Below are 24,524 nucleotides of genomic sequence, written 5' to 3'. Positions count from 1 at the left end.
ATGTGTATCCAAGTTACACAGTTGCATTGTACAGCTTAAAGCTAGTTGCTAGAAGATAATTTATATCTGCATTGTTTTCTTAATGTAAGAATGTCTAATGATTTTGAAAATATCATACAGCAGGATCTTAATATGAAATTAATAAACATTATGTTAATGTGTGTGTTCTGCTTAATCTTTTATTTTTATTTTTCTAGTGATATATGCACCAATGAGAAAGTGATATATCTGCAATGTGAAAAAAAATGTAAGACATATACAGCAATTTTGACCATGTTTTTAAATTACATCATAAATACAATTAATAGACTGTTTATTTAATAGAACACAATTAATTATGTGATTATCACTGGAACACCATAAAACTTGGATCTTGCAGATTCCTACCAGACATGCTGCCTAAGTTAATTGTTATCTAAATTGTCTCTGTGTGCTTGTGTTTGAGGTGAAAACACCTTGTGTCTTTTTTTTACCTGAATCATTCTCAATATGACCCTCTAAAAGTTAAATTCTATAATTGGAAAAACATTATCCCTATGGGGGTCATCATTGACCAGGATTCAAAACCTTGTGCCTTCAATTGACAGCCCAAATGCTTTCACAAGCCATGTTAATTATTCACTGTACCAGCTGGTAGTTTTACAAAGTAGTGCAGTCCTGCAACAGAATATTTTTAAAAAGTGGTATGTACACTGCATTCTGCTGTATTATTTGTCATGTATTCAGAATGGCTGGATCTGTACAAAAACATAAATATGCACATACTCACACCAGAACAAAGTTTCCCAGAAGCCACTTAACCTACCAGTATTTTTTTGGACTTTAGAAGAAAACCAGAGCACCCAGAGGTAACCCACACAATCAAAGAGAAAACACCATGCAGTTAAAGCCTTTTACTGCCGAAGAACCTTTTAGCCAGTGTTTTCCTCTCCTTAAACATTTTGTTATATCTCTGCAGCAGAACATAGCAGGAGCCTGGTTCAGGTCTTAAATTGAAGCTAACCCCCTTGGCTTTGAGTTTGTCAAATATATTTTATTTCATAATGTGTCCAATCAGCAGACAAACATATGAAAACAAAACCCAAAAAGCAGCAGGTGGAAGTTTTGTTTTGGTCTTCAAAGGTCAGAATTTTCATTTCTAGGCCTGTCAGGTAGCTGTTAATAATTTGTAAACCTTGTCCTAGGTGTCTGCTCGCTTGGATAAAAATCTAGGACAAATAGATCAATTTGAAAAAAGTCTACATAATGTTAATGAAGACTGGACCTGGAATGAAATTTCTCACATAAAATAAATAAATCATAAAAAAATAAAAACCATTGAAATTGCTATACAAACCTTTAGACGCTGCCAGAGAGCCTTTTTCTGCTGTTAGGCATTGAAAAAAAAAACTCAGAGTTGCCTTCTGGTGTGAAAAAAGGAGCACTGATAAGAAACTGATAAAAAACTGATTGATTACCCATTCTGAGTCAATGATTGACAGCTAGAAGGCAGGCAGAATGCAGCCTGAGGCTTCTAGAGGAAGTCTCACCCCCTAAGGGCTCTGAATGGCTGAAAATACAATGAATGACAGCGTTTCTTTCCAATCATATCACCTTATATCTGGCTGTCCTGCTTCAAATATCTATTCCAAAGTCAATAACGTTCAGTTTCCACCAGGTCTGGAGGTGGGTTAGTCTAGCCTTTATTGGATATATATCATGCTTCAGAATAAGGTAAAAACATGTGATTTTTTTTTTTTGTTGGTTTTTGCTTTTGCGGTCTTGTTTTGCTGGCTTAATGATTACCTTATTGATGCACTTTGGAAGTGCATCATCAGATAAAAAGTGACTTTGTGATTGATTGTCTTGTTTTTTTCTTTAAAAACACGTTTTTTGAAACTCTAGTTGTCTTTTTTTGATTGATAAAAGGTTTTGTGGTTTTGTTGGTAAAAAACAATTACATTTGATGCAGGAATCAAAAGTAAATATTGATTTAAACCATGGTCACTTGCAACTACGTCACGCACCGGCTAGGTTTGATTAAATTAGTGTTTTATTGGTGGGGTTCTGAAAATGTTTTTGTGAAGCTCTAGTTGAGCCTTTTTTGATTGATAAAATGAAGTGAGATGCTCTTAGACCTTTGCCTCTTTTGCATCCATGTTTGAATCAAGAATATCTAGTACTTGGTTGCATTTTTAAAAATAAATAGTTTCTTAGTTTGAATAAACCGGATCCCAGGTGCAAGTGACTTCATAACATGAGAAGACATTATGCTATATTTTTTATGCATTAATTGAAGCCTTTTGAAGTCTCTCAAAAACATAAAAATGTAACATAATATTGTGTGGCATGATGAGCAACTGATTCTTTTAATTTTAAAGAAAATCAAAAACAGGAACAAGGGAATAAAGCTTACTTTGATTACTTAAACCCTTTCTTTCTTTCTTTATGTCCTGTTTTCATTCAGGTAAGGGTCAACTATATACACAATACTGCTGACAGCAGGAAGTTTCAATTATTCTTTACTCAGCAGCTTATTAAAAACAGCTCCCATGATGTTCAAAACGATTTTTTTTACACAGAAGACTGATACAGAAGACTGATTTTTTACACACTAAGCAGGTCCTCTGAACTTTCCAAGTCTATTCACGAGTCGATAGCTTTTCAAGCACAACATTCACAATGCTGCAATGAAGTGTTTTACACACAAGACAGCCCCCTCACCTCATACAACCTTGCTTTAGGTTTCTTTTTTTTCTTTTTTTGACTGTAATCAAGTGTTGTGCACACTAGGCTGGCCTCCTGACCTTTCACAGTCATGCTTTGTTGTGTGAAACTTTAATTATCTTTTTAGGATTTTTTTAACATGGCAGCTTCCACCGAGATGGGTGGGGTGCTCTTCAATAGCTTTTTCATCTATACACACAAACGGCTGTAACCAAGGCACTCAGAACCAACAGAATCAACCTGAAGTCATAGAAAAACAAGAATGCCCCCAAGAAACCTGCACCCCCCTCCTGGACCACTCTGGTATCAACAACCCCAAACCAATTCATTCGTTTGTATACGGTGAGGGTGGCTCTCTGGTATGTAAAACCCATGATTGCAGCATTGTGAATGTTGTGCTGGAAGAGATATTGACTCATGAATACCACCCCCCATCCCCATGTACTGCCTCTCTAATGGTGCCATATTGAAAACATCATAAAAAAATAAGGAAAGTTTCACGGCCCAAAGCAAGGCTTGGAAAGGTCAGAGGACCTGTTTAGTGTGTAAAAGACTTACTTGCAGCATTGTGGGTGCTGTGGTTTAAATGCTATTGGCTTGTGAACAGCATTCCCCTATCCCCTATCCCAGCCATATAGCCAGCAGCCATATCACCCTGCAACTCACAACTGGCAGCCCAGTGAAGCTAAGCAGGTGTGAGCCTGGTCAGTACCTGGATGAGAGACCTCCTGGGAAAAACTAAGGTTGCTGCTGGAAGAGATGTTAGTGGGACCAGCAGGGGGCACTCACCCTGCGGTCCATGTGGGTCCTAATGCCCCAGTATAGTGACGGGGACACTATACTGTAAAGAGAAGCCGTCCTTCGGATGAGATGTAAAACCGAGGTCCTGACTCTCTGTGGTCATTAAAAATCCCAGGGTGTTTCTCGTAAAGAGTAGGGATGTAACCCCAGCGTCCTGGCCAAATTTCCCATTGGCCTTTACCTAATAATCCTAATAATCCTCATCTATGAATTGGCTTAATTACTCTGCTCTCCTCCTGAGTCCCCATTACCTGTAAAGCGCTTTGAGTGGAGTGTCCAGAAAAGCACTATATAAATGTAAGCAATTATTATTGAGTGATTCATTACCTGAATGAAAACAGGTCATAAAGAAAGGGTTTCAGAAATCAAACACCTTTATTCCCATGCTTACAGTTTGGGTAATTGGAGACTGCGCTGTTCTGCTTCCTATGGTGATATACGGGTTTTTCACACAAAGTCGTATTGAGCAGTATTTCTCGGGTTGTGCATGTGTGTACACAGCATTCCCCCAGGTTCCAGTGATAGTTTGGTGTAGAGGGTGTGCATTTGGTTTGAAGGCGTTCTGTGTTTCCATTGTGAAGATATGGACAAAAAAATTTTTGTGTGTGGTCAAAAAAATGTCATAAAAACGACAAAGTGAAGGCTGTGAAAACAGTCACAATGTACTTTATACACAAAGCAAGTGTTCTCGCAACTCTAAGAGGTTTCGTGAAAACTCTACAAGTGTGCCAAAATCGTTCTCGAACATCAAGCTAACTTTATCCCGGTTACAAAATGTGTTTAGTTAAAAACACGAAATCCCTGAAAAGTGGATGATTTTTCTTCCTTGTGATCATATTAGAATCTTTGTATAAGCTGTAAGTCTCATAACTTTTAATTTAACATCTTAAAAACTTTAATTTTGTAAACGCAACATGCATTTTGTACAGATACAGTACAATTACATTCCCATGGTGTAAAGTAAATTAGCAGGTGGTTGAGAAAATAGTGCACCGCCCACTGAGCTCAGTTAGAGAAGAGGCAGCACTTTCTTTTTAAGGAGACCATTCTGCAGCTTGCAGTGTTTATGGCAGTGAGAGCATCTGCCTTTAAAACTTAATAATGGAATGTAAATCATTTCTTTTAACTTGAAATCTTTTAATTTTCATTAAACATAGATTTCTCACCAGTTAGTTTCATATTTGAAACCATCATAAAAAACAAAGCAGGGGCTTATTGTATTTTCTAGTGACTTTCTAATCACATGGGAAGATTATACATTTTAATCGTTTTTCATCAAAAAAAAATAAATTTTAGAAAAGTTTGATCTACACAAATATCACAGGAACATTTTCAATTGTATTTCTAAATGTAATGTCACAGTTCAATATTTTATATACATCTAAATAAAGTCAGGTGTCAGGTACATAAACTATTAGTAATCAATAATTAGTATTAAAATTTGCACTGTGATAAATTGTTGCACTTCCACATCTTGTAAAAACATTAATTTGCAAGACTGTGTTCAAACATACGTTAAATCTGACTATCAAAAAACCAAGGTTCACTTTTTATTTCTCTCCCTACTCTCTCTCACCTGCTGCGATTCTGACACAGAATAGTTAAAAATAGGAACAGGTCAGGCAGGCAGACGGAAGTGGTAGGAGTGAAACTGTTACCTGTCCTGGATAAAGCGGTCAGAAAATAGGTGGATTTACACTTGTATAAAGCATTCCAATTTAAATGCGATATGGAAGATATTACTAATAATAAATGACCTTGTACAGTCTGTAACGCATAAGTATATGTATGTAACTCAGCTCAGTACTTCTCACAAAGGCTAAGAGTTTTAACACCCCACTGTGTAATGTTATGTAGAATAGACAGTTCTGCTCATGGGATGGAAATTAATTTTCAGTAGCATGTTCTGCTGTCATTGTTGCTCATTAGCATAAGCAACCAACAATGAAATGTCCTGTTTTGTCTTAACACTCTTTTTTTCATACTGTAGTTTTAAAACTTGAACAAAGATGTGCCACATGCAAACGGTGAGATATTGTATAATTTTAAAGCCACTACAGTTTAGCTTGTGGGAAATACATTTATTTATACTGCATCAAAGCTTAACTCGTTCAGAGTGCCTGCCATTACAAACTCCAAGTTAAAAGGAACATGAAAAATATTTCCAAAATAATCACAAGTGAATTAGTTGAGGGATTTGATAATAATAGAGAAAACATGTGTAAGCTGTAAGTTCTTTTTACTTCTTAATTAAACATTGTAAGCACTTTAATTTAGTAAATGCAACACGCATTCCATACAGAAATAAAATAATGTTTTCTACATTAAGATTTCTATGTTAAGCAGATTAGTAGGTTGCTGACCAAATAGCGCATAGTCCACTTACCGTAAAGATCGTTCAACACCTTCCATTGTTTTAAAAAACATTTAGAAAAGTTTCATCTACAAATTTCACAGACTATTCTTGATTACTTTTTCTGAATGTCACAGTTAGTTCAATATTTTGTTGACATCTAAATAAAAAAGTCAGGTGTTAGCATTAATATATAAAAATATTAAAATTCACAATGTAATATTTTCTTGCATGTCTTCCACATCTTGTAAAACCATTAATTTACAATAATTTATTCAAATATACCTTGACTCTGACTATCAGAAAATAAATAAATTACAAACTTTTAAAGTAAAAAAAATGAAGGTAAAATATAATGTAAAATTAAGCTAGGATACACTTTTTTCTTTTCTGTGTCTTTTCTTACTCTCTCTCATCCGCTTTGATTCAGCGCATTATCATTTCGTACCAGAGGGAAGCAAAAAAGCTGATAGTGCATGTCATTTATTTAAGTCTCCATCACTCTGCCCAGTGATATAACTTTAATATAAACAAGATCTAGTCCCTGGTGCAGTTTTTTAAAACTTATTTTGAATTAATTGAATCCCAGGTGTGAGTTCATTAAGCCAGAATTACATACTATTCCTACGTAACACCTGACCATCTACAATAAAGCTTTCAGTGCTTTGTTTGCGTATATTCCAATAGCAGCAGAGGCAGCGTATGTGGAGAAATGTTTAGGCTGCAAATAGGGGCTGTGTATTCTGCAGCAGCCACAAATAAATAAAAAAATACATTTTTTTTTTACTCCTGATGGTAACTTTCACATCCTTGCTATTAATCATCACGTTCTCATCCAATCAAAGGTTTGATGTTTTTTTTATTTTGAAACCGTGATCCTGACATGCAGGTGTGAAGTAGAGTTAATAGCTTCAAATTTAAAAGTTTATTAATAATATCTTCTGTGTTACATTAACATTGGGATGTTTTTACGAGTGTAAAAAGAGGTGATACACAACGTGTCTCCTCTATAACTCTTCAGTTTACAGAGAAATTCCGCCACAGCCACATGATGTTAAAAAAGGGAACAGCATATCTACCCTTGACTATGGTTAAATAGTACATACAATGTCTGGTGGAGTTCCAGCGTTCACATTTCTGTAATCTGTACAAAGCCGTGACGTCTCATCAATGTTTGGTACCAATAAACAGGGGGGCTTAACAGACTTCCTTTTTTGAACTAAACTGCGCTCCAGTAAATAATATACAGTTTATCACATTCTACAATGCTTCTAGTTTAGCAGAATTTGCTCGATAAGCACATTAATGTGGATTACATTACCCATGTCTATATAACTGTACGAAACAAGTTTGAGTCAGAGTGTCTGTTAATAAAACAGAGCACCTTCCAATACATATAACTACTGCATTTTATTTCTTTATCCATTTCAGCTAAATTAGGGTTATTAAATCAGTCAGAATCTCGGAGTGCCAATTGTAAAAATAATCCTTCTTCCGTCCTTTGTTTAACTTAAAGAATGTCGTGAAGAAATCCCTAATCACAAAACCATCACTTAATTTATCCAGATACAGAAATTCACGCCAGAGCCAACAACAATCTATAATAGTGGACTCTTTTTATGTATTCACTATATAAAAAAGAAACCGAAACTAATGATCACGCTTTGAGCCATTGGTTGCAGTGCTTTGTCCATTACCACTACAAGAACAATATACGTTTTTTAAAAAAGAAACGAAAGTCAAAATGTTTCCAAAATGTCCACTTGTGATATTTCAGCTGCTTAGTTACATGATTCCATATTAATATAACTATCCAGTGATGTTAAATCACTACAATATTGATCTTTTTACAATAACGGCAAGTGGTGTACTTTCTACATATTCTTAGAAAAGGATAAAACATTATAACTTTACATGAAATACAGAATGTAAGCTTAATAATGGTAGAACAAGCAGGTAAAAACCAGAACCCACTGTAAGTTATGAAGTAAAAAACTTTGATGTAGGGCTTGGCGATATATCAAAAATGTATTGATACTGACGCTAAGAATCTCTAACCGACCTAATTTTGCTTATGTTGGTATGTTCAGTAAAAGCTTTCCCTACTGTGCACTTTCATGAGCGATCCCCTTTAAAAACTACAACACCCAGTCATCATATCCAGTCACATGCTTCTGCCTCTTCCAACCTTCGTTCTTCGTTCTTCATTCTTCATTCAAAAGACAAAGAAGGGCAGGGCATGAGACAACACGAGCACTTATGCTGAACCCATTCAGGCAGGGATGACTCAAGTACAAATGAAGATGAGCTGGTATCTAAAAAAGATGCAGTGTCGATCGTTTGGTCATATTTTGGCTTTAGCAAACAGGATACTGAACAAAGAGAAGTCAGATGTAAACTCTGTCAGGAAAACCGTTTTCTGAGCCCAAATGTAACACGAGCAACTTGTTTCATCACTTGAAACACAACCATGATTACGAAGAGTGCATGGCCGAAAATAAAATACAGAGACTGAGAAGCGCACTCGTTGCCGAAGTGATATGCCCAAACAGCTTTCTCTAACACAGGCATTTACTACTGCCACTCAATATGCAAAAGATTCACACAGATGAAACTAAATAACTAAAGGCATTACATACTACTGTTGTAACAGAAAGAATAAGGTTCTGGATCCCGAGATGAAATAAAACAGATGAGTTTATTGCATGCAAGGAACAATAAAGCCGAAGTCTTGTTTCCCGCAAGAAACAACAAAACCGAAGTATTGTTCGATGTGCCGGTACAAACTTTTAGGTTATATAGTCCTTCCTTGCTGCTTCGGACGTCATTCGGTGTTATGGTAAGGGGGGGAGGGGTCATGGTATTTGGCCAGTTAAGAGGCCCTGGCCAAAGGGTCAGTTTAAGATTATGCCCCCAGGGGGTTCCTTGCTCGCATCTGGAATCCTTATCAGTTAACCCCCTTTCCTTCCATAAACCCCTGTTGCTTAGAAGTCTAATTTTCAGGCAGAACTGACTTAAGTTATTAACCCTTTTTACATCTTGTCTCTTACTTCATTCCCCCTTATAAAATATGGCATACGTCTGGACTGCCTATTTTTACACATACAATGTCAGGGTAGATCTTTCCTTTTTGGATGTACAGGCATGCATTACCATGACATTGTGCGTTCCACGGTTACAACAAGATGTTATTGATGTTTTTGTACAAGTGATAGTTACAATTATACACATAAAACAATCCTAATCCTACAAATACATAAAGTCCTACCCCAGGACCCAAACGCAGAAAGTGTCGGTGAAAGTGCGATGCGCGGATCCAGCGATCTCATCCTGTCACTCAGATGGCACAATCAGTAGTTAGTGGCACTTGATATGGTCCCTCCCAGCAGGATTGCAGCGTCTGGCAGGGTATCTCTTCTTCACCTACACCCACTCGCCAGGTATCCGGTCGTGTCTCCCCTCTACTGGAGGTCCCCAAACGTCCGGCACCTGTTCACGAGCCCTGTGCACCGCTTCAGTTAACAAACCTACAATACTTTAATAGAGAGTTAGTAAATTCATCAGTGCGTTATCCAAACTTGGCCTCCAGGGAGTTTCTTTGGCTGCCCATGATGATCTCAAATGGGCTCAGCCTCACAGTTCCGTTTGCTCCATCCCGCAAACCGCACAGGACTGCAGGTAGAGCATCTAACCACGGTGTTCCTTCAGTTGATATTTCCTTAGTTGGTCTTTCAGACTGTGGGTGATGGGGTCAATGTGACTTCCAACTTACCCCTAGTGAGGCAATTACAGCCTGGCACACCTTCCCAGTGTAGTATGCCCCTAGATCAGTATCCAAGGGGCAGGGCAGTCTGTACCACGGGATCATCTTTGTCATACACTTGGGTATGTGCCAGCCCACATCCCATCATCATACAACCCCACATTCTTTACACATTTTTTCTAACCACTATTAAACATCTATTAAAGCCCTCAACCTGAATTCTCCCCTTTCCCCAATAGAGGTTTCACAGGGGTCTCAGACTCCCGCTCTTCCAGTGCCTCTGCATGGTTGTTACCTTGAGTTACTGGAATTCTTTATTTATTTTGTTATTTACACCTTACTCAAGCTGCTTCTGTCGGCAGCTGTAAAACTACAAATCAGTTCAGAGATAATCCCAGTATTCTTAACTGGAGTCCCTGCCGTTGTGAGAGAATCCTATTTCTCCATAGCCATCCAGAATTGTGGCCTACATGCAATAAATACATACATTATATACATATACAGTAACTCTTTAACATCTTTCTTTTTACAATCTTCCATCAGTGCTCTTAACTGGCTTGCTGCGCTGAGGCAGTGGAGGGGCATTTTCCGATTGTTAGCACCTCGGATTCTGTTGTAACGGCTCAGCCTGTTCTTTGTTCTCCCTCATGCATCAGAGAGGACCCATCGGTAAACAATATTACATTTTCTTAAATTTTCATGGTCCCCCACCCTTTGGCTACAGTATCTAATGGTATAATAGTGCCTACCTCCATGCTCCTGCGTCAGCACAGCTGCCCAGAACCCTTTGTCCACACTTACATACAAAGGAATGGTTGATCTATCTGAGGAAACCCCAGTCTCAGCACCTGTAAGAGAGCTTGTTTCAAATTATTACAGGCGGCTTTTGCTGCTGGAACCAAGGCAATCTTGTCCTTGTACTGCACTCCCCCCTCAAGCAGATCTGTTAAAAGTTGTGTTCACCCCGTAAAAACATTGCACCCAGGCCCTGTTAAAATTACACAATGCTCGACACAAAAGGGCCTTATCATAACTGCATTATATTAGACACTCTAAACCTGAAGCAACTCAGACTTGTGGGTTTCCTCGTCAGGGGAAGCACTCAGAATACCATCAACATACTAAGTGATCCCAGTCAGTTGAAGCCACGTGATACCCTGTTCTGGATAGTCATTCTTTGTAATGCATAATATTCCAACCCAATAGATCTGGGATAAAACCACCCACATTCGTGTGATACGTGCAGGTGAATGTTAAAATCTGGTACTCAGCAAGTAAAACTTGCTGCCCCAATACTCCTGTGGCCTCCTGCTGTCTTCCCATATACATTACTCTATAGCACACTGTTGAACAGAGAAGTGAAACAAGCATGACAGTAGTGCTCCAGTATCCCCTAACAGAGAAACCAACACTCCATTAACAGTACATTTTTATCCACTGGACTGGGACAGACTTAGGGAGGCTACAAGGGATTTACAGGATCTAATCATTAGGTTAACAGATCTTCTCACAAGACGTTATTCTCCCCAGTCTCGATTCTAAACCTACGGCGTTTCAGCATGTCTGGTTTCGAGACATTCGAATAAATCCAAATTGTTTCCACTATTGCAACTAATTGTATAAAAATACAAAAACTGTTTATCTAACTACTTTTACGTCCACCTGTACTGTACTTATACATTTCAGACGCTCTTATATTTTCCAATCTCCTTAAGTTGATTTTCGTCAAGTCTCTTTAGTTACGTCTCTAGCCAGTCCCGCTGGCTAAACATACTCGCACCGTCATTTAGTATACCAAAATTCACAGTTACACACACAAATTCATAAAACACACATACACATCGAGAATATGTTTTTCTCTTCATACTACAATGTGCTGTATTCTTGTTTCACTTCTACATGAATCTTTTTAATTCCTGAAGCGCACTCCAGGTTCGCTGCATTCCTAATTTCGGGTGCGGTACTTTAGCCCACCGGTCAATATCTTCTGGTTTTGGATTTGATCGTATGGGGGAATCAAGGAAGGTAGGTGCGAGTGCGGACCCCCCTCGACGGGGTGTGAGACACTTAGAGTGACGCTGTCATCAACAGCGCCAGCCCCCGCTACATTAAGTCCTTTCCCACTTCGGGTGAGAGTACAGTACAGATCTGCGGGCGCCCTCCCTTTAAGAAGGGAGTCCCTGTTTCGTCTCTATTACACTCGTACCAGGTGTCATCCCACTCGGACCCCCCGTCTCCATATGGTCACTGTGGGAATTGATCCCAATTATTTTCATTTCCTGCCTGTATGTTCCCCTATGGGAGAGCAAGATATAATTTAGTTGACAGTTGTAACACATTAACTAGTGCAGTGCGACCAGGAACTAATTCTTCCTTCAGTTTCTGGTTCTCCCGCACTGCCTCTTTTCGCTTTTGTTCGTACTCTTTCGTAGCGAGTAAAGTATCTTTTCTTTTGGGTTTTTGTTTTTCCCATAAACACACTTTTAAGAAGTCACATTCCAATTTCTTTCTTTTCTTTTCTCTCATGTATCTGCCACCACTGGTGCCGGCCGTGCACCAGGGTGGGAGCTACATGCTTGCGCTTTTGCCAATCAATACTCATATGCTTTCTTTACAGGCATCTTCGCCCCAAACTCCCTCTGACAAACTCAACTTTTCGCATATTTTTCTTCTTTTTTTCCGTCAACTTACACTTTTCCAATATATAAACAGACCCTTCCACCACTTTCTCAAACCATCAGTTAGCACACATGTTCGGTCTCTTTAAGAGTTTACTTTTGGAGTGTGTGAGGTAACAGCTCATTCAGTAGGGGGATGCTTTCACTTGTAAAAACCTGTTCATTACTGCACTCATTCAGCTAAGGGCGTCTGTTACCTCCAGATCTAAATGCCTCTCAGAGACTTTAGAGAGGAATTACACCGCACTGTTCACAGGTAAAGGAACGAGACCTCGAAAACCCCCTTTCCTGATTAGTAATTCACCATCCCCAGAACGCCAGCATCTCTGCTTTTGCCCCGGGGTGGATTTACACACTGAGCTCAATCAGGGCGATTCTCGGGTCTCAATGTCCTTTAAATCCCGCTACTTAATGCTTTGCTCTTTTATTATGAGGTGTGTTTATTTTAGTGTCGTGAGTGTGTATATGTATTCACAAACAAGGAAAACACCAAAAACATACATATATATATATATCTTCTACTTCTGTTTCCTTTAAAACAAAAAACCACGCCACGCCAATCCGTGCACGATCAAGGCGTAGCTAATCTCAGGACCCCGGGCGCAATTAAGGCCCACACCAATCCTGGATTATACGTGCATTTAATGCACCACTCAGCTCCAGAACCCCGGGCGCAATTAAGGCCCACACCAGTCCTGAATTACGTGCATTTAATGCACCACTTAGCTCCAGAACTCCGGGCGCAATTAAGGCCCACACCAGTCCTGAATTAGGTGCATTTAATGCACCACTTAGCTCCAGAATCCCGGGAGCAATTAAGGCCCACACCGATCCTGAGCCTCATAACTCCGGGCGCAATTAAGGCCCACACCAGTCCTGAACTTCGCGGTAAAGGTCCAAAACCCGTTCAAAAACTCCACGCGCAATTAAGGCATACACCAGCTTCGAACGCCTGTACACAATAACGCGGACCGCCTGCCAGACCAAATTCTGGGCTTACAGCAAACCACCCATTACATACACCAGTGTCTTCCCCGGGCCAGAGGAATTCAGGAACTCACGTTTACTCCGTCATCTCGGGCGATTATCGTAGGGAGCACAGACTTCCCAATCGGTCAAAGAGAGTCGGAACTTTTTTTTTAAAAAAGAGGAGTCCTTACCTCTTAGTAATGTGAGCGCTGACCGTATCTCCTGCCGAAGTTCTGGGAAGTTCTGCGCCTTCTGGAGCATCCACCGACTACGCCACATTTGTTGTAACAGAAAGAATAAGGTTCTGGATTCCGAGATGAAGTAAAACAGATGAGTTTATTGCATGCAAGGAACAATAAAGCCGAAGTCTTGTTTCCCTCAAGAAACAACAAAACCGAAGTATTGTTCGATGTGCCGGTACAAACTTTTAGGTTATATAGTACTTCCTTGCTGCTTCGGACGTCATTCGGTGTTATGGTAAGGGGGGGAGGGGTCATGGTATTTGGCCAGTTAAGAGGCCCTGGCCAAAGGGTCAGTTTAAGATTATGCCCCCAGGGGGTTCCTTGCTCGCATCTGGAATCCTTATCAGTTAACCCACTTTCCTGTCATAAACCCCTGTTGCTTAGACGTCTAATTTTCGGCAGAACTGACTTAAGTTATTAACCCTTTTTACATCTTGTCTCTTACTTCACTACATAGTGAAGGACTTGGTCCCCTTTGCTACAGTGGAACACAGTGGTTTCAAAAGACTGGTTCAAACCCCTGACAAGAGATATGTTGTGCCCTTGAGAAAATATTTTTTTTCAAATTGCGGTACCTGACATTTACAAAGCTTTAATAGTTTCACTTATTTAAAACATGACGTTTCAGCATATCATCTAATCATCATTTTAAAAAATTATTGTTAATTTATCATTATAGAGGTAAATGAAATTATTGTGATATTGATTTGAGGTCATATCGCCCAGCCCTACTTTGATACATAAAATATTTATGCATAATTAAATTATGTATGATGAAGGTGGAAGGTTGTGTACTTTTGTCCAACTGAGCAATCTTGCCTTTTATACAATATACTGACTTTTTAATGTTTAACATGATGTAATACACAGTTTGAAATGATTAAAAGTGCCTCAGCAGAGTAATTTTGTTTGGCTGACCACGATTACCAAGTCTGAAAAAAGGGGTGTAATTGGTTCAGATTGCTGTCATTCATTATTTTTCTACATTCATTCAGAGCACTAGAAGACATCACTGCCTCTGTAACATCAGAAAAGGAAAAAAAAACGTTTTGTTTATGTAGCAATTGGTTTGTTGATCTATGATCTTATCTATGGTAATCAAATCACACCTGCTGCTGATCTGGAAGTGAAAAAAGAATGGAAAAATCTTTAGCAGTGCGTAGGGGATTATATATTAAATACAATAGCTATTATACCTTTAAATGTTTTTTCATATTTTTTATACATTTTCTGGGTATGCACAAATTATGATTGTTCTGTCTTCACAAAAAATAATGTCAATTTTTTTTTGTCCATTTTGTCTCCAATTTTATATCCAAGATAATACTGATGCAGCCATTCAAAGTGCAAGGCACAAACCCATACTACATGCAACTATGTACGTCATATCGCGGTACATGATTGGCTGGCCAAAATAGCCAACAGGGGCACTTGTGGTGCATTAGTCGGTAGTGGAAAGATTTAATCATTTAATCTCTTTACTGTGCGCATTTTAATCTGCTTAGTATTGAATATTTATATATAATTTTACAACTAAAGGTAAATTTTAGTAGCTGAGCATTAAAAGAAGAGCATAACGCATCTAAAGGTTATAAACGATATTAATTTAGGAACATAAACATATCATGTGAACTGTATATGGCTGGTATTGGTAGTTTAAAGAAAACGTACACACCAGTATTCCAATCCTCCCTAAACATTTTAAGCATCAAAGTCTTACATGTGGTTATTTTTAAAACATTTTTATGTGCTCCTTCTGACCATATTACTGTACGTTTATATACTTTGTGAAAATTGATCGTTTTAACCTTTTCTGCGAATACGCTCATGATCGGAGTAAACAAAAGCATACTTTTAGAATTTGTTTAATATTGAATATATTATGGAATCGTGTATCTAAAGAAATAAATAACAATATAATTATATTCATGAACTGTAGCACAAACAGTAGTATAAGACTTTCTATTGATATGTATATGAGTGTTTCACTGCTCATCGTGGTGTGATTGCTTAAGTAACTGATTTATGAAGCTGAAGGTGAGTGTTCAAATCCAACTATCGCCATGAGTTTTCATTTAACAAATAAACATTTATTTGAAAAATTAAAATAGCAAATATTAAGGGGCACTATATTGACCTTTTTATATTTCTAAATATCACGACATGTTCAAAGCCAATTAATTTATTAATAACAACGAATAATTTCAAACTGCTACTGATATTATTACTGACAATAAATATTATTGACACTATATTGAATTTGTTGGTCTTTCAAATATCACAAAACATTCAAAGTTAAGTGATTACCATTTCCATGAATAATTGCGTTCGTAAAAGAAACTCATACTTTTCAGAATGTAATTATTATTTTAGAAACGTTTTTACGTGCTCCTTCTGATATTGTTGATATACTTTGTGAGAAAAGTGATAGTTTAAACCTTTCCTGTGAATACGCTCGCTATCGGAATAAACAAAAGCATACTTTTAGAATTTGATTAATAGGGAATATAATATGGAATCGCGTTATCTAAAGAGCATGCTTGCCAGCACGATTACATCACCGCCTTTCCCTCTGAATAGCTAGTCAAATGATAGGCAGTGAAAACCTTTGTTTGTCTGTCCGTGAGGGGAAGGAAGACTGTTTTTCATTGGAAGGTACACCTATTCTACTCTGAGAATGTAGGGGGGAGGAAAAGTGTCCGTGGTCTTTTCACTGATAAAGTTGTGTTAACAAAAACTACAGTATGCTTAAGAGTTGTTGAACCGGTTTATATTTATTTTTCAACACAACCAGCTGGCCCGAACCACACAGACACCAGCTAGCCTGCTAGAGCACCACAATTAACACTCAACTACATCACAGATCATAGATCAAAGTGTGTAAGATATTGCTGTTTGATCTGTGTTTGATCTTTGATCTGAGCTTAAATAGAAGCTTATCTCTATTAATATAACTATTGAGTGGTATTAAATGCAACTTTTTTGCATAGATAACACTTTTCTAAAATGTGTTTAAAAAATAAAAATGATTACAATCTAATCTTTCCATGTTTGATCGCATGAGGAAGTATTATACTCTCCTGCTTTGTTTAACGATGGTATGAAAAATAAATCTAAATGTGAGAAAGCTATGCTTAAAGTTAATTAAGGGACTTAGAAGACAAAGATTACAGTTTACATTGCATTGTAAAATTGTGAATCAAGAAAGGCATTTAATTAAACACGCATTTGCGATTTTAATCAAAATGAGGGTAATGGGGTTAGACAATTAGACATACTATCGTGATCATCTTAGAATCTTTGAGTAAGCTGCAAGTTTTTTTTCACTTTTTAATTATACATTTTAAACACTTTAATTTTGAAAATGTAACACACATTCCGTACAGGTACAGTACAATCACATTCTTCTGTCTTCCTGTGGTGTAAAACGAATTAGCAGGTGATTAAGATAACAATGCATTGCCTACACCGGGTTAAAGTTAGCTTGAAGTTTGAAAATGATTTTGGCACACCTGTAGCTTTGGAAACACAGAAAGACTTCAAACCAAATACATTTTAAAGACCACGACTTGTGAAACTTTTCACAGCCTCCACATAAAACTATCAGAGAGCTAATTCTCTTTTTTTAAACCTCCAGTTTTTCATTGATGCTTAATTACGCACTAACTGGAACCCAGGGGGACCACTGTGTACACACATTCACAACACGAGAACGACTGGTCAATACGGCTTCATGCGAAAAACCCGTATATCACTATAGGAAGCAGAACAGCGCAGCCTCTAATTTCCCAGACTGTAAGCAGGGGAATAAAACTTTGTTTGATTTCTGAAACCCTTTGTAGCGGTGAGGCTTATTAATAAGGCAGAATTAAGTGTTTCTGAGCTTTCTCAAGTTAGGCCTCATTTCTCTGTTCATCTCTGTGGTGCAGCCACAGAGAAACTATTCATGCAGACTGATTTAAGATGTTTTCTTTTGATAAGAAACAGCTCCCAAAGGGGGATGCACTTAGCTAAGCCTGGCTATCATGATCAATGGTCATCCATTGGCGCCTATCTGTCTAGGGAGTGCCAGATGGACATCTGGACTGCATTCCTAAGTGTCAGGAGTAAGTGACTCATATCTCAACCTTGATCAACCAATCAGGGACTGGTAGGGCCGAGTAACCCACGTGGGACTCTGATGCCCATGGAACTTTCAGCCAATCAACGAGCTGAAGTTCCTCCAGGTAAAAACAGGCAACACAGAGATTCAGTAAGATTCAGTGGAGCATTCTGTGGACTTTTCTAAAGGGAATTCAAAGGAGAATTCCAGGGCAGGACGGCCCAGGAGCAGAAGGCTCCCAAGGGCAGGACATTCTCGCAGCGCGCCTCCTGACCATCCTGAGACTCAGCCCGGACAACCACGGAACAGCCAGTGTGTCCGAGTGCCAGAACTTTCCTTTGTTCTAAGAGTCTAGAGCGGAGGTTGCCAGAGAATAACCAGAGGATCCACCCGAGGTTAGCACCAGCAGCAGGCCTCGTGAACAGGTCAGAATTGTGGACAGCTGAATCACTATTCAGAACTAGCTCTTCATCAGGAACGAACCGGTCCTCTTCCTGACTTGCTGGGACCCACAGACATCTTTTCTCCTGTGCACAAACTTTGCTAGTTAAAGCCAACACTAACTAGCCGGTCAGTGAGCATCAGCAGCGCACCGTCGCAAGCCGCACAGCACAGCCTGGCACGCAGCCAGAGAGCGCGGATTGGACAGCAACAGCCTGCAACTGTTTCTTTGTGCCCACAGGAGATCTGAGTCCCCAGAGATTGGATGAGTATTCAACTTCAATGCATTACAGCTCGAGAATTCAATTGCTATCCCAACCAGTTGATATCAATTTAATTCCTAAGAGTTATGTACTTGTTTTGAGTATCTAATGTAGAAGTTATAACCAAGTTCATTTACGAAACGGTCTTAATGAATGATATACTGAACGTATGTCCTCTTGATATATGTAACTCTTTGTAACTGATTGAATATATACCTTTTGTATTCTGATAACCCTCTCGATAAGATCTGTTAGGTTTATATGCATATTCTATGTATTAATAAATGTATCCTCGTGTATTAGTACCTGTGTGTGCGCGTTGTTTGAGTTATGTCGCATGGTTGGATTCTAAAGCCATCAAAAGAATCAATTTTGTGATTTACTGCTACAATTAATAATTGTTCCAGTAAAGGCCCAAACCCTACAGAACTGGTACCTTCAGAGAGCCACAACATTACATTTTAGCTATGGCAACGTTACATATTTGGCGTCCCTGAGCCGGTTTTCTTACATATTTGGCGTCCCTGAACGGCTATGAAACATTACATTTATGGCATCCCTGGGTGGGCATGGGCTGGTAAGACTGAAATGAGTCAACCAAGCGGAATAATTCATATAAAATGCCGCGGGTTTCATACACGACAATACAGTGTGCTGAAAGCTGAAAGGAAAAGAGTTCCCCTTGCTCTTTAAGCAGTGCTTGATTGAAAAGCTTGCCTATTCTAATTTGAAAATGAAAAGGATAAAAAAGTTGTAAAACAGGTTTATTTACAAGCAATTTATCCAGTGGGGCAATTTAACAGTATAAATCCCAGCATATTTAGTAAAGACTAATTTGATTCACAATCAGACAAATGCAACATAAATTGATATCTTTGTCTTCTAAGTATCTTAATAAACTTTCAGCATAGCTTTCTCCCCGTTTAGATTTATTTTTCTTGGGATCTTGGGATCAAACGTGGAAAGATTAGATTGTAATCGTTTTTATTTTTTAAATACATTTTATAAAAGTGTAATCTATGCTAAAAAGTTGTACATCACCTGCTATAAAGATACATATTGTAAAACGTTTGGGTTCGGATAGGACAGACACAAGACACAAGCAAGTTAAAACATTGATTTTATATATCACCTTTAAAAGTGGAATCTCAAAGCAAAGTAAATACCCAACACTGATTGTACCCAACTTTGAGTTTACAGCTTGTCCAAGGTCTTTCATTATTAATACTATTAGTAATATCTTCAGTAAAGACTTTGATGCATAACATATTTCTGCATAATTAATATATTTATGATAAAGGTGGTAGGTTGTGTACTTTTGTCCAACTGAGCAATTTTGGTTTCATAAAATATACCAACTTATTAATGTATAATTATTAACATGCTGTAATACACAGTTTTAATTTAAAAGTCTAAAGAGTAAAGAACTTAAATTGTTAATTGAATAAAGTTTGTCCCTCAGGAGTGATTGGGATTCGAAACCAGGTGTTTTCTGGCGACAGCTCAAATGCTGTACACGAGAGGTTAAGTTTTATCAGCTCCACCTGGTGGTTTAACAAGGCGATTCCAAATACTATTAACATAATCTAATTTGCATACAGTATGATGCAGTAAGACGTGAAATGAAATGTGTTATGCTGCAGCGTACCCTGCTCGTTTTGAATGGCTGCATCTATAGATACATAGGGCAAGGCCTAGATACATAGCTAGTGGATACACAAATACAAGGCCACACCTTGAGAAATTGATCTTTGAAGACAGGAAAAAAAAATATTTTCTTGATTTTTTTTCCTGAAGACTTCTGTCTGGTGAGTGAATACATTAAGGCATATACGAAATATGATGGTTTACACGTAATACCCAAGGGATTACAGATGCAGCCATTCAAAATGGGTGAGGTATTTCGCGGCATACCCCGGTGGGCGTGTCACAGTATCACGCGGTATCACGCGGTTTCACGTGTGTCACGTGACTAACTATGCGGCGTCGCCGTGTAAAACTGCCAGGAGGAGCTTAACCTCTCATGTACAGCATTTGAGCCTTTAATTTTGAACTGTGTATTACAGCATGTTAATCATCAGTCATTAAAATGTTGGTATATTTTATGAAAGCAAGATTGCTCAGTTGGACAAAAGTACACAACCTACCTTTATCAGAAATATTTATGCATCAAAGCCTTTACTGAAGATATTACTAATAGTATTAATAATGGATGACTTTGGACAAGCTGTATACTCAAAGTATAATTTCTTTAGCACATTTGTACAAGCACTTGGAATCTGTCCAAGCCATACTTTGTCAGGCATTTTGTTTTACTTCAACGGGGCATAAAAACTTCCTTGCTTTTAACAGGGTGTTTCATAATTTCTAGCTACGAAAATGATTTAAAATGCGACACCTATCATTCAACTAGAGCTTAAAATATCACAAGGAAAAATACACACCGGTATTCCATTTCTCCCTAAACATTGTAAGCTTCGAAGTCTTTAACTAACGTGATACCGGAGTCAACAAGCATACTTTTAGAATTTGATTAAAAGGGAATATAATATGGAATCGGGTATCTAAAGAATTTAATAACGGTATGATTATATCCGTGTACTGGCAGGACTGTGTAGGGCTGTTTCGCCTACCTGATCATGCGAGCTGTCTTGTAGCCTACTGGTCTAGGTGCGTGACTACCAACTGGCAGGTTGTGTGTTCGAATCCAGCTGGTGCTGGACTTTTATTTTAACAAACATTTCTTCGAAAAAATAGAATAGCGATATTATGGACAATCAATTGATTTTTATATTTCAAAATATTGCAACATGATCGATATTTGTGATATTTTGAACATATCTTCCCTTCTGACAGCGGTTCCTGCTTCTATTGTGTGTGTGTGTGCAACAGTAAATTTTTATAGAGAAATGGAGGCTGGACAGTATGTGTTACAATATAAACATTTATATTGATTTAAATCGTGTTCTGATTTAAATCGCAAACGCGTGTTTAATTATGTGTTTTTTAATCATGATCAGGCTAATGCATTTCTACATTTTCTGTATGAACCAGCTTAGAGGTTCATACAGAAAGACAGCTTGTGTTTAAATTGAGTGTAAGGTAATTTATGCTTCTAAAGTCATGGTCAGTATTGTTGTACTGTGCTGTACTGTGTCACATTATTTTATAGCGTTTTTATTGCGTTATTAAATCCGGTGGCGCTTAGTTAGTTTCCTGACTCCCATTATTTAAACTGCGACACTGATCATTCATCTCTAAATAAACTTTATTTTATATAGCGTTTTAAGCGAATAGGTAATTAGATTGCTCATAAACCTAATCACTTTTTCTACATAAACACAGCGTGATTGTTCTCTGAAAATGCTTTTCCTTTATTTTTAAAGTAGGCTCAGATTTCAACTATAGATCGTATTATTATAAACTTTCTTGGAAAAATGTATTTTATGTAAACCATGTTTGCTATTAATTCATTTAGGGCTAAAATATGTTCATTGTCTTCTAATCGAGTCGAGTTGACATTGGAAGCCTGCCACACCCGGACCGTTAAACCAACGCATTAGCAATACTGAGCCAGTATTGGCTTTAGTATCCCCCCCTTCTCCCCTCAATTCAATTCAATTCAAGGTGTTTTATTTGCTTGACAGATGGATACAAGCAGTGTTGGGTACTGTATGTATATTGTAACGCTTACGGCAGACAGGCACTGTGTAGGAGCCGACGCACCAGAGCAGCGCCTGCAATTTTTATATTTATAACTTAGTTTTTAAAATTAGTCAAGCAATACGAAGCATCTCCTTTTACTTAGTGCCTGAGCATACTGCAACGCGTGTGAAGCCCATAAACGATATTAATTTTGGAACTTAAACATACAGTATATGGATGGTCTCGGTACTTTAAAGAAAACATACACACCAGTATTCCATTTCTCCCTAAACATTTTAAGCATCGAAGTCTTTAACTAACGCGATACCGGAGTCAACAAGCATACTTTTAGAATTTGATTAAAAGGGAATATAATATGGAATCGCGTATCTCCAGAATTTAAAGACCAGACAATCGCAAACTCGTTTTCAATAAAATTATTTTATTCATTCAGCAGTTTGTGAGAGGGACATCCAGCAGGGAGAGACACACACACCGGTTTTCATTGACAACATTGTTTTTTTTTTCAATTCCTCTTGTCTAACAGGAATGTTTTGTTTGTGGACAGACTGTTAGACAAGAGGAAAAGACAGCCTCCTCCTACGAAGCATTTCGTTGATCCGATCACAAATTATTTTCCAGTCGTACGCAGCAAGGGTTGAGAATCTCCGATTCACCATCGTACTAATGGTTTCCAGGAGATTGGGTTAAAAATAAAACAAAAAACATACTAACAACTGTGCCATCCTACTCCTTAGTTAATACATTTTATTATTCATAAACAGTTAACATTGTTAGCAAAATATTTTGAATTATATTTAACCCTATTTTTTCTTTAGTTTTGTATTTAACTTATTATATGATAGTCAGACTTAATGTATATTTGAACAATGAAAATTTACAAGATTTTACATTAAGCACTTAAAATTAATATGGTTAATAATAGTAAACTGTAACATGCTGTAACAAGATCGGTTAAACTGCGAAGAAAATGCTTTCAGAGAAAATGTTTCAACCAAACCTGTTCCCACACACCCCGCCCCCACTACCACTAGAATATACACAAACATTTTAGCGTTTCATTCTGAGCAGAAGACCCTCACACCTGAAGAGTGCTGGCTGTGACGAATTAAACCGGTTTTACAGGTTTCAATCACAGACCATGTGACATGGGACTCAGTAAACTACAGTAACACCGTATTTGATAACGCTTTAAAAACGCTATAAAATAATGTGACTTGGCACAGAACAAGTTTACAGCACAGTACAAAGATAAATGCTGACCATGACTTTAGAAGCATAAATTGCCTTACACTCAATTTAAACACAAGCTGTCTTTAGCCCTCTAAGCTGGATCATACAGAAATGTAGAGATCTAGGCTCAGAACACACAGCTTCATTAGCGAATACATATGCAGGACAACTAGAGAAGACGTTTTACAGAGGATGGATTTTTAGAAACATCCCATCAGACATCCCATCATATTCACAACGTGAAATCTAGAAAATAATATTACGTAACCAAAATCCGCAATATGGAAACAGAACCTGTGTAATTGTTGATAGATGATGTACTCGTAACATTTTTTCAAGACGAACTACAACATTTAAAAAATGACTTGTATGTACTTGATATCTCTAATCAATCCACGGGTCCCAGCACAAAACGAAAGTAAAACGCATACCGTTTCTCGCTTCTTATTGCTCAAAAGTAATTTGACCGTATGAAATGCATAATATAAACCTAGAAACATATACGTGAGCAGTACTTAAGCACTGTAGTATCGGTGTTAAGACATACCTCTCAAATACTGTAAATCAAGTTAAAAATATCTCAAGACCGATTCTGGTCGTAATGAAACCATGCAAGGGAGTTTTTATGTCCGTTGCAGTTCTTTTGCAACATGAATATAATTATATCGTTATTAATTTCTTGAGATACGCGATTCCATATTATATTCCCTTTTAATCAAATTCTAAAAGTATGCTTGTTGACTCCGGTATCAAGTTAGTTAAAGACTTCGAAGCTTACAATGTTTAGAGAGAAATGGAATACCGGTGTGTATTTTTTTCTTTAAAGTACCGAGACCAGCCATATACTGTATGTTTATGTTAAGATTTCCCTTCAGTGGTAAAATTAGATATGAATATTCAATACTTAAACGGGCACAGTTAAGACATTAAATATACATATACATATTGTATACAGTACAGTTTGCATACGGTAATATGTTTATGTTACACGATTAAAAAATAAATAAATAAAACTGGAAGGTCCAGCACCCCCATTATGTTTATATGGTTGTTTTTCTTGGTTGGTTGTTATTATGGTTATTAATAATACGATCTATAGTTGAAATCTGAGCCTAAATAAAAAGAAAAAGCAAGTGATTAGGTTTATGAGCAATCTAATTACTTATTCGTTTAAAACGCTATATAAAATAAAGTTTATTATTAATTTGCTGGACAGAGCGGTGAACATTATTATGCATAAGACAAAGATAACGATCCTGATCAGTTTAGAAATCTGTGTACGCTGTAAGGTTTTTACTTCTTAAACT

General features: G+C 37.7%; 1 protein-coding gene across 1 annotated transcript in view; it reads left to right on the top strand.

The window, feature by feature from the left end:
- The first annotated feature begins 204 nt into the window (after positions 1 to 204).
- LOC138239189 (enteropeptidase-like) overlaps positions 205 to 24,524 on the top strand; it is a 64,389-nt gene continuing 40,069 nt past the window's right edge. The window contains exon 1 of the mRNA XM_069190219.1: positions 205 to 247. The gene's annotated coding sequence lies outside the window, so the exon portion shown is untranslated. The remainder of the gene's footprint in view (positions 248 to 24,524) is intronic.

The sequence above is a fragment of the Lepisosteus oculatus genome, chromosome 5 (assembly GCF_040954835.1).
Source record: "Lepisosteus oculatus isolate fLepOcu1 chromosome 5, fLepOcu1.hap2, whole genome shotgun sequence".
NCBI lineage: Eukaryota > Metazoa > Chordata > Actinopteri > Semionotiformes > Lepisosteidae > Lepisosteus > Lepisosteus oculatus.
This window is presented reverse-complemented; position numbering and strand designations above follow the sequence as displayed.